The 12,031-nt window shown below is 44.6% G+C and overlaps 1 protein-coding gene across 1 annotated transcript in view; it reads right to left on the bottom strand.

Moving 5' to 3' along the window:
• Positions 1-12,031, bottom strand: part of Gja5 (gap junction protein alpha 5) — a 175,251-nt gene that overhangs the window by 115,561 nt on the left and 47,659 nt on the right. The gene's annotated exons all lie outside the window — the stretch shown is intronic.

Raw genomic sequence — 12,031 nt, 5'->3', positions numbered from 1 at the left:
CTGTGTGGTTTTGAGCAAGATAAAGAATCTCTCTATTCTCAAGGCTGATAGGATGATCTCAACCCATACCTGTGGTCGAGGAGTGTATAAGGAAAACAGGGTGCACCTAGCGTGTCTCAAGTTCTATATCAAGAAAAGATGGCATACGTAACTGTATTGCTGCAGTTTTCCAGTGTTTAGTGGAAGGGAGCAATGTAAAAGCCCAGCCCTGATAAAACAAGAAAGATGCCACGTATGATCTTGTTCACTGAGCATGTGTGCAAGGTCATAAGCAGACAGGGGTGGCCCAGCATGGTCCCTGTTCTCACAGAGCAGAGTCTAGGAGGGAAGATAAAACTAACCAGGTTCACAAGTATAAGGAATGACAGAAAGGAAAAACAGCAGTGTTAAGTGTTCAATGAAATGGGTATTATTATTGTTGTTGTTGTTGTTGTTGTTGTTGTTGTTGTTGTTGTTACTAAGCAAGTGAACAGACTAGTGAGAAGAGGGTTGGTACCCAGAACTCCTACTTCCTCTTCTGAGAGCTGCAGTTTATCCCTTGGATCCATTAGCAGTTTATGATCATGATCATCAGAATAGCATATACTTTGTATGTGCTCCATACACACTCTGCACACGCTCTGCACATGCTCTGCACATGCTCTCATAAGGCTGATGTGAAGGCCAAATAAGAAAGGCCTCAAGAGCTGGATGGTAGTGGAGCACGACGCCTTTGATCTTAGCACTCAGGAGGAAGAGGCAGGTGGACCTCTAAGTTTGATGCCAGCCTGGTCTACAGAGCTAGTTTCAGTCTATCCAGGGCTACAAAAAGAATACCTGTCTTGAAAACCCAAAACCAAAAAGAAAAAGAAAGGAAGGGAGGAAGGGAGGGAGAAAAAGAGGAAGGGAAGGGAAGGAGGCAGGCAGACAGAGACTGGCCTTACAAACACATTTTTTAAAAGCCTCATAGATGTGAGACTGTTGCAGCTCAGGGCCTCATACAACACTGGAAAGTGGCCACATTAGCTTGTCCTGCCCACTCAGTAGAAGTTATGGTACCCACATCTCTGTACTTACCAGAGGTGTTTGCACCTCACCCTACTGAGAACTGTACAATATGCCTGTTCCCAGACGGCCTGCCTTAGCCTGCTGGCCTTTGCCCTCTCTTAGTCAACATTTTAAACACTAAATCAGTCCAAACCCAGGAAGGTGTTTATCAATGTAGAACACAACAAATGAAGCCCAAAATAGAAAACACAAAGAGTGTCGGGGGCCTGAGATGATCTCCCCACGTCACAAGACGAGGCATAACCGAGGCAGACGTAAGGCCTGCAGTTAGCTTTACCAAAGCTACCATAGAGCAAGAAGAGGAGAGACTTTGGGACACTTCGAAGTAGCTTTCCCATCTGGAGAGAGTTTGCTGTTGTTTCCAGAGAACGGGAATCCATCTCATTTAGTCACGGAGGAATTTATTACAGGAATACAGTTTATTAGAGTAAACATTTACTCTGACTTACTCTTTTGATTGCAAACCTGGTGTTTCCTGATTTAACTTTAATGTGGGTTCAGGTATATGGATGTACACTGCTCTTCCTCACCTATAATGCTGAAGATACATAGTTGACATTTTATATACATATAAGTACACATACATATACATATAATACACATAACATACACGTATAATATACATGCACATATCTTGTTCAGAATGAGACAGTGAGGCACTGCTGGACATTGGCAGAGTCATAATATTCCCTTCTAAAACTCGAAAGTCCTACCTTTTCTATAACTTCTACCTCCTCTAAAGAACCCTTGGCAGTGAGTCACATAACTGTCACTATGTTCCCGCACGCAGATGTCGGGAGGGGAGCTTTGGGTGTGTGTGGAAGGTGGTCCTGAAGAAGACGAGCCACTGCTCTGAACGGAAACTCTGTACTTCCCAATCCACTCGCTCAAAATTCAGTTCTGGGTGAGAGCTTTTGAAAGACAACAGTCATGCCTTCTACTTTATAAAAGCTTCAGTGTTCTCACAAACGTGTGCATGTATGGAGTACCCAATATACAGTAGCAGAAACACATGGTAGAATGAGCCTCCGTGTGTTCCATCACGCCTAAATTTGAATCACAGGTTAGTGAGGTTCCTTCTAAATATTCTGGTTTTTAAAAAGTTAATCTTCAAAAGGTTCATAAAAATACCCTCTTTATAACGAGTTTTCTGAGCTTGAAATGCCAGCACTGGCTTCACTAAGCCCAAGGGCAATATTTCTTTAAATGGGAGAGTAAAAATAAGATTCGCTGCTGCCAGTCTTCCCAAGTTCCTGTACAGACCTCAGATATCAGCGGCTTCTGGCCCCCAGCAGCCCACAGTCCCTGAAGCCCAGTCCCTCACTACTCCCTGAAGTCACAGGAAGGCAGCTGTTCTGGTTTAACTCAACTGAGGCTGCGTAGGGCTGTCTGGGAAGCACTGGGTTTCCTTTCTCTGCCGCTGCCCTTCCAACAGCATCCGTTTTTTCACACTTCAACAAACGTTTGACTGCTCACTGTGTTCACCTAAGGCCAAAAGAGACTCAAAAGTCTACGGGGTGTGATTCTACCCTCCAGGAGCTGGGTCTGCTGAGAACTGCGAGTACACTTCCACAAACTAGTTTCCTACAGAGCGGAGAATGACAACAGCCAAAGGCTCGGGGAGCTTCCCAGGATTCCAAAGTGGGCAATTATCTCTAACTCTGGTCAAAAAAAAAAAAAGAAGAAAACCCTCTGCTCTGCAGGAATAATGGGTGGCATTTGAGTCAGGCTTATCAGAGCCAGCTAGGGAGGTAGAGAGGGCGTTTAGGCAGAATTGCCTAGGTAAAGCTTAGAGGGAAACAGAGCGGGAGGCCTTTACTTCAAGGCACCAGACACAAATGGTGCACAGACATACGTGATGGGGGTTAACCATGGGATAGCGGGCAAGAAATGTAATATGGCCGCAGCTCCTACATCCTGTCAACAACCTCTGGGCAAGCTTGGAGGTAGAACCCACTGTCGCACCTTGTGTTGACTCTGTTCCGACCTGACACCTTGAGCATAGTCTTAGAGCATGGAGAACCCAGTGGAACCCTGTATAAATTCCCCACCCAGAAAAATATAGCAAATGTCTAGTTTCAAGCCACAGAGTTTCTGAGAAGATTTGTCATGAAGTGCTAGGTAGCTAATGAACCTGAGAAGGCTGGGAGACAAATTCAGGGCCAAACTGATGATGTGTCCGAGCTATGGGCTTCCTATAGCTAATGCAGAACTGGGAGATGTTGAAGGTTTGAGCAACGACAGGATCGGAGATCAGTTTTTCAGACTTGGCCTGGTAACAACACACAAGAGAAGACAGAACTTCGTGTTCCCCAAATCCCTGGGATGCCTCGATGCCGTGAAGGCTCGATGAGCAGTGAAGAAAACCTGATCAACAGTGACAACCGAAGAAACTGGAAGACAGGAGAGCCATGAGTTAGATTCAAGTGGCCTTGGCTGTAGTCAGAAGGTTGGAGGGAGGTGAAGGGGGCGGGGCACAGAACAAATTATGATCCCCAAAATAATGAGGAGCTGGAGAGAACTCAAGTTTGGTTCCCTGCATGGCACCTCACAATCACCTGTAACTCTAGCTCTATGGAGCCTGATGCCATCCCTGGCACCAGGGGCACCAGGCACACACATAGTATGCGGGCATAAAAGTGGGGAAAGCACTTATGCACAAAAGATAAATGAGTCTTTTTAAAAATGAACAATTAACGAAAACAAAGTTGGAGATATGGAAGCACCATTGATAGGAAAGACAAAATGAAAAGTGGGCCTCAGGAAGGAAACGCCCATTCAGGTTTAAAGTGCCAGGGAAGCATGGGTGGGTTTGATACTGAACTAAAGATGAATCCAGGAGTTTGGACGTCACTTACAGGTCAGAATCCACACCTTCATGCGAGAGCCCGTGTGACCCAGCTGTTATCCTTAGGTGAGGATAGAATTGGGGATCTGAGTCTCACAATTTAATCTTGAAATCATGGAAGGCCCAACTTGGGGAAACTCGCTGCCTCATTGTCATGGATGCCAGAATGAGTGGGGTCCTGTAGAGAAAGCCCACATCAAAAGGATTTACCGAAGGAGCAGTTAAACCTCCAGATCTCATTGCAGATAAAATCCATATTCATATTGGGAAAAAAAGCTACGTTGTAGAAACGTGAAGTATATAATACCAGTTTCCAAGAGAGGAGGAAGATTTCCACCTCACAGAATGAAACAGTCTAGAAATTATTTGCACAACAGTGTGAAAACAGTACCAAACTATCCCTGCAAATGGCATTGAGATAATAAATATAATGCTATTTGCATTTCCCCACTTTTTAAAAAAAAGATTATTTGATTAAAACTTCCTAGCACCTCATCAGCAGACTTCTAGTAATATCAAAGAAAAGCATTAACATTAGAGATAATTTACTAACTACTTCGTACATGCCTTGTAAATTAGTAATCACACACACAAAACTACATGCAATGAGATAGCTGCTGTTGATGTCAGAGAGACTAGGAAATGTGCACAAGGCACAGAGTTGATTAGCAACAGAGACAATGACCATTTGGACTGTGATCTCTAGTCCTAATAATGTACTTCTTACTACACAACCCTGCCACTGGATGAAACATAGGGGGAAAGAAGTAAATGGCGTGGGAGATAATGGGTGTAGGGGAGATCAGGTTTAGACTGCCACACCAGTCCAGGAGTCATTATTATACCCATAGACTTAGCACAGTACAGTGTACAATAAGACCCCCAAGAATCTACTGACCACATCTGCCAGCCACGCTCCAGCTCCTAAAGGCTCTTTTACCTTCAAAACTGCACTACAACCTGGAGGATGGAACATGAAAATACATGATACTGATTTCAGAATCAAGCATAACATCTAGCCAAAAAACCACAAAGCCTCATACTGGAAGGCTAGTGCACCTCAGCAGCTTGTACACCTCAGCTTCCTGGATACCTCAGCTCCTGATTCACCTCAGGTCCCTGGATACCTCTGACACTCCTTTAAACCCACATGTATCATATTTAACTTTCAACAATAACAAGGGCATGTAAGGCATGGTAAAATAAAAAACCCACAATTTGGCCATACCAAAAAGCACCATAGCCAGATCCAGATCTGAAAGGATTTATCAAACAGCCACCTGAAAACCTTGGTGGGCTCTCTTTCCATGGAACGAAGAGTCTGAGTTCCCTCCTGACCGAGTTCCTGGGAGAATTTCCCTAGCTGGTCCTGCCTTTTCTTCCATCTCAATGTCTATCATACCCACGTCTTTTTTCATTCTACTGCTCTGCCCTGAATCTAGGTCTCTGTGCCCTTGGATTTGGTGTCACCCGACAGTGCCTCTTCCTCCAGCACCTACCTCACTTTCCCGGCTTCATTACTCTGAAAGACCACTCAGCATGTGATAGCCCACCTGCATGTCTCCATGCTTCTAGACCAACTCCTGAGCTCTGTGACGCTCCCATGGTCACCCACCCCCTCCTCAGTTTCCATGCAATGGGCCTTATTATCCTTGTTTATCAGATGAGAAATTGAGGCCCACAGAGACTGTACAGCTTCTCCAAGCTAAAAAAGTAGTAGAGTTGGACATTGCACTGAGGTCTGGGGGACTCCAGCACAGCTGTTCTTTTTATATCATGTGACTTCCTAGCCCGCTCCGCCCCCTACTCCATCATTCTTTATTTGGTGGTCATGCTATTCTGCTGTGTGCTCTGTGCTGTAGCTAAGGGATTTATAAGCATCCCTGGTTTCAAAGTTATGCTTTTTGTTTACATTTTAATATTTTGGGAAGTTCATGCATGAATACTATGTTTGAAATATTTTCAACCTTCTCTCTATGCCTCCAAGTCCTTCATGTCTCCCCATCCCTTTCAACTCCACAATCTCTTCTTAATGCACACACACACACACACATACACACACACAAAACCTACCAGGTAGCTCATCCCTAGAGAAGACTGGTTCTCTCTCTCAGTAGCCATTGCTTGCCTGTAGCTCTTCACTGGGATGGAGCCTTCTAAGATTGTCCCCATCCACAATGGGATGTCAACTGGTGGTGTCATTATACAGGTTTTGTTTAGGCAACCATGTTGTTGATATTTTATGGGTGTAACTTTTCTGTCATGTCTAAAAGACACAGTCTTGCAGTAACTTTCTGGTCCTCTGGTTTGTCCAAGCTTTCTGTCCTATATTCTGTCCCTCGCTCCTGGATCCCAGCCCTAGGGGTGTAGATATGCCAATGGCCTATGTCCCGTACACTCATTCGTTCTCTGTATTTTGGCCAATCTTGTACCACCATCGTGGTCTCTGTCTGCTGCAAAAAGAAGCTTCTGTGGTGAGGGATGAGAGCTGTGTATTTGTAGGTATTTGAAATACAGCCAGAAACGATACTGGCTAGGGAAACTGTCGTGGTGGCTTCTCCTGTAGGGTCATTGGCCTCTCCAGTCAGAGATGCTGGAAAGGTTTACAGTCCGAGGGATGAATTCCCTCTTACTGAGCATGCCTTCAACTCAACGAGACAGCTATTGATTATGGCCAAGATAATAGTGCCACGAGTGCGCCATTGGGGATGTCTGGCCAAGTGGTCATTGCTGTGGTCTGAAGGCTTCACAGCTGGGTAGGGCTATTGATCATCCCTGCCCTGGGCAGCTTGTACAGCACCTTCATACACAGTGAGAGTAGCCTCAGGGAGGAGACTGTAGGGTCAGATCCAGCTCAACTCCTCTAAGTCTAGCATCCAAAGTGTGCCGTATCATCAGCAAAAGGGTCTTCTTGCCCTCAAGGTCAGGGAAGGGCACTGAAAATACCTGTATTGTTTTGAGAGTCTCTTGAATGCCTGCCCCCCCCCCAACAACCAACAACTCAAAGGATGGGTCCCCTGCCTGGCACTGGGGATCTTGTTAAATGGTCTTTGGCAATGGTTCTCATCCTTCTGAATGTTGTGACTCTTTAATGTATATATATGTATATGTATATATATATATATATATATACACAGTTCCTTATGCTGTGGTGAGCACTAACTCTACAATTATTTTAGTTGCTAGTTCATAACTGTAATATTGCTACTGTTATGAATAAAATGTAACTATCTGATATTCAGGATATCAGATATGCAACCCCTGTGAAAGAGTTGTTCAACCCCAAAAGGGTCATGACCCACACTTGATAACCATTGCTCTGTGGCTTTTATGGGAAGCACTGTTATATTGTTGTTTCTTTCTTTCTTTCTCTCTTTCTTTCTTTCTTTCTTTCTTTCCTGTGTTCCCTTGATTGGTTCAGGTTGGCCATGCCTACTCTGAAAATCTGAAGCCCCCAGATAAACCCGGTCCCAAGCATCTCGGATAAAGAATCCTCAGCTTACGGCAGAAGCAATGACAGGGGCGCGGCTCCAATCTGATTTTCCCAGTAGCCTGAGGAGTTCCCTCAACTTGGTGAGGACCTAGACCTTTGGATACCTCTCTTTGACATCTTAAAGAATTTCAGGGTGAAACAGAGTGAAGCAGAGCTGAAATCTGTTGAAAAGAGATTTCAATGAAGGTTTTAAGCACCAGGTTGAGAGAAAGAAAGACACGCCCAAGAGCACTGGTGTTGGCTTCTCTAAGAGAGATACACTTCAAGTGTCCTAGCAGTAACTATAAATGGGGTTTTGGAAGCTTTTAGAATCCTATTGCCTAACAGGTTTCTATGGTACCCTCTGGTCTCCTGCTTCCATTTCCCTTTTTGGTAATTGAGATTACAGGATGTTGCCAATGGTACTTTGGGTGGGGTTACATTCTGATTAAATAAAACCTGGTTGCACAACAGCTTAGAAAATGTCCTTTAATTTTTTTAAGATTTATTTATTTTATTTGATGTATATGAGTACACTGTAGCTGTACAAATGGTTGTGAGCCTTCATGTGGTTGTTGGATATTGAATTTTTAGGACCTCTGCTCTTCTTGGTCAAACACGCTCGCTCTGGTGGGCCCGGTTTGCTCCAGTCAGCCTCACTCACTCTGGCCCAAAGATTTATTTATTATTATACATAAGTACACTGTAGCTATCTTCAGACGCACCGGAAGAGGGAGTCAGATCTCATTATGGGTGATTGTGAGCCACCATGTGGTTGCCGGAATTTGAACTCAGGACCTTCGGAAGAGCAGTCAATGTTCTTACCCACTGAGCCATCTTGTCAGTTCCCAAAAATGTCATTTTATTATGAAGGAGTTTATGAGGAGAATCCTGGGTAAATTGCAGGTTCATTAGCTGGGAGAGGAGAAAGGCCTTAAGCATATGTTGTTAACTGTATTGGAGCCTTGGTTCTTCTGCTGGCAAGTGGCTTCCACAAGATCCCAAAAGGGGCTCCTCTCCTTCTCACTTCCCCATAATTTTGCCTGTCTGTCTCTCCTTCTTCATAACGATGTGTGAGCATAGTAAAGGACCTTTCCCCTTTCCCATCAGACAGTAGATGCATGAGAGCAAATGTGAGGGATAACACACACACACACACACACACACACACACACACACACCCAGTGCTGCCAAGTTCAAATTCAAGCTCAACACCTGGTTCCTCCTCATCTGGATGAGCAAGTTCTGGCTAATTCTCTGCACTCTCATGAAGCTCTACAGACACCAGGTGTGCAGGTTTCCCTACATCACAGAAATGCCTACATCTTTCTTTCTCCGGCCTCCAAACAGTAGCTGGGAAGCCTACAGTTCACTTCAGAAGCCCGTAACAAGCCGAAACCTCCAACACTTCTGTCCAATTAGCTATACGTCGAGGCCGCCAAACCACAACCTGCTTGGGTTTAATATTTACTAGAAAGGCACATTGACATAAGGAAAATATTTCATGTATGTGTATAAGTTTGTGATAAAGGATACACGCAGAGATACCCAGAGAGAGGTGAAGAATGATCAGGTGCACAGAGCTTCCACCCCCTCTCTGCCACACCTCCCAAGTGTTTCCCAAAACTCAGAAGTTCACCAGATCTTTATTCAAAGATTTTCATAGGTCTTAATCTTTAGCCTCCTGCCAGCTCCCCAGAAATCAGTGGACAGAATGAAGGTGATTGCCTATCAATGACATGGCCTTCCAAGTAAGGTGCCCCATCCTGAGGCTATGTAGGGTCAATGACATAAACCCTGGTGTGAGTGAAAAGGCTTAATAACGCTCTTTCAATGCCACTTTGCCACAGATTAGAATCACCCAAGTAGGAGCCTCGCCTGATGAATTCTCCTGATTGCTTTGATTGCTGTGGACAGACCCACCATGACTATGGCCAGCACCTACTGGAAGCAGCCCAGAGAAAGGGGGCTGACAGAAGAAAAGCGGCTCATCTTCTGCTCACTCGACCTCCCTCTGCCTACTGAGCTCATGTGCTCTGTTACTGCTACTGGCTCCCTCACAGCTATCAGAATGCTGTGTCTAAGCAGTTCCCAGGGACTGGGGGGCTCCCCAGGAGCCATTCAGACTTACCCGATTGAGTCACACCCAGCCTCAAGGACGATGCAACTACCAGGTTCTCTCTCAGGTCTGATTCTGATATTGTTGCTATTTTAAAGCTGATTAATAATTACACACAACACACTTGTGCACATAGGCACACATGCATAAATACATGCACTTGCACACAGAGGCATGCATGTGCACACACACACAATTGATTCTGTTCATCTAGAACACTGTCACTTATGTAAGTTCCAAGTGTTTAAGAGCTCTGTACTGAGAACAATGTCAAAACATATACGTCATTCTTTAGGTAATTTTGAGACAGGAAGTCTGCCCAGACTAGCCTTGAACTTATGATGCTTAGCTGAGGTTGGGCATACAAGTCTTCATATAGATACTTGAGAAATGTGGTGACCATTAAGAAATGAGAGGAAGGTGACTAAGTAAAGAAATAAGCAAGTGACTAAAAAAAACCTGTTAAAGGGAGACAAGAATGTGGGCAGGGAAGAGAGGAGGGGTGCAAGGTCCACATTCCAAGATTCCCAAGGGAAACTGCATAAACATAGTAGTTAGAAGGGACTGAGCCATCACTGCCTAGCTCAGATGGGAGCCTAAGGGTTCCCATGGTAGCTATATCTGGGCCCCAGGGCCGACTGGCAGTGTCTGTACAATGTCCCTGCTTACACCAGAAAGAGGACGTAAGGTCCAGGGTTCCCGAGTTCAATGGTCTTTTCTTTTTTTGCTGTAGAAAGATTGCTGAGGCATGAGCTACTTCCGTCCTCCCTTGGCATCTTTGCACTGTGCCCCAAGAAACAATCATATCACATTCAGGAAGGCTGGGCCAGCAATGGCAGGGAAACAGGAACTGTCCCCACGGATGTCCTCCCCAGGGGAGACAGCCAGGGATTGGGACAAATACCGTGTGAAAAGGAAAGCCAGACTCCAGGTTGAGGAGCCAGCCCTTCCCAGCATTCAGCAGGACCCTCTGCCGTGAAGTGCAGGAAAGGAACATTATTCTTAATGCAAGGACTTTTCCTTCCCTACCCCCACCCTCTTCGTGCACTCCCTGATTCCTGTGAGAAACTGGGCTATAGAACACATTCCAATGCCTTTGCCCAGTCAGTCCATTTCCCTCAAATAAATTCCACAAGCCGAGCTATAGCCTAGCTGCTGAGCCCTCTGTCTCCAAACATGTGCCAAGTCCAGTGTCACCTCAGTCCCTCTCTCTCCCTTCTATACTCTCTTCTTCCCTCTCTGATTAATAAGGTCTTCCCAATAGGGCCTTAACCAAGAGTATCTCAGACACTTCTCTCATTTCTAAATTCCAGAAACACTTCCTAGCCGAATCAATGCTTCCTTATCTTTCTCATGGAACAGAAAACGATAGCGTTACACAGCGCTGCCTGGCACACCTGTAATTTATTCCAGTTACCACACAGGGGAGGTGACTGAGTTGGCAAAGTATTTATTTGCCTTGTAAGCTTGAGAACTTGCTTGGACTTCCAGAACTCATGTTAAATATGGGCATGGGGGTTCTAATGCCAGCAGGGGAAGGCCGAGACAGGCAGACCTCTGGAGCTTCCTAGCCAGCTGACTTAGCCAACTTAGCAGAATTCCACACCAATGAGAGAGCCTGTGTCAGGGCACCCAAGGTTGTCCTCTGACATCCACATACACACACACACACACACACACACACACACAAATACCCCACCCCCACACATAGTACTGCTATAAACACTCTTGCACAAATCTTTTTGCACATGTGTTTTCGTTTCTTGTGAGGAAAGATAAATATTTAAGAATTAAGTTGTAAGGCTATAAAACAGGTACAGGGGTGGTTTTGTTTGTGTTTTTGTTTGGTACAAGTTTAGCATTCACTAGCTTCTGATTGCCTGGAATTTTTTTTTTCTGACGTTTCCACCAGTAAGCAGTGAGTTCTAGTTGTCCCGTGTCTTTGCCAGCGCTTAGCACTGGTTAATTCTTGCTTTGACCATTTCAGGTGGTATACAGTGACATGTGCCTGCTATCTTAATTTGAATTTTCCTAGTGAGGATATTAAGCATATTTTTGATGCCTATTAACCATTCCTATATTATTTTTAGTGAAATGACTGTTGAAATTTTTGTTTGTTTTAGTTCCTTTATTTCTTGGATAATCTTTTCTGTGATTTCCAGGACATATCTGTATATATGCAAAGATCCTTTGTGAGATGCATAGTTTTCAAATACTTTTCCTAAATGCTGACTGGCATTTTCTCTTTAATGTTAGTGACTTTGGATGAGCAGACGTTTGGCACTTCAGCAAATCTATTCAACCTCTTCTGTTTGTGGTTGTCAGCCAGTGCATTTTCTGACCTCCTTAAAGTATGCTTCCTAGCACAAAGTCACAGAGAATGCATGGCTATGTTTTCTACTGAGATCTGGATGACTTTAGGGATTAACCTGACTGGAACAATCAGGGAATGAAGAAAATATAGACATATATACAGAAAAGCTGGGATTGGGTAGGCTGTGCACTCTGATGGAGAAAGGCCTAGAAAAAAATCAATGCATTTATT

This window comes from Mus caroli, chromosome 3 (genome assembly GCF_900094665.2).
Source record: "Mus caroli chromosome 3, CAROLI_EIJ_v1.1, whole genome shotgun sequence".
NCBI lineage: Eukaryota > Metazoa > Chordata > Mammalia > Rodentia > Muridae > Mus > Mus caroli.
Note: the sequence above shows the minus strand (reverse complement) of the source record. Positions and strands in the feature narration are given on the sequence as shown.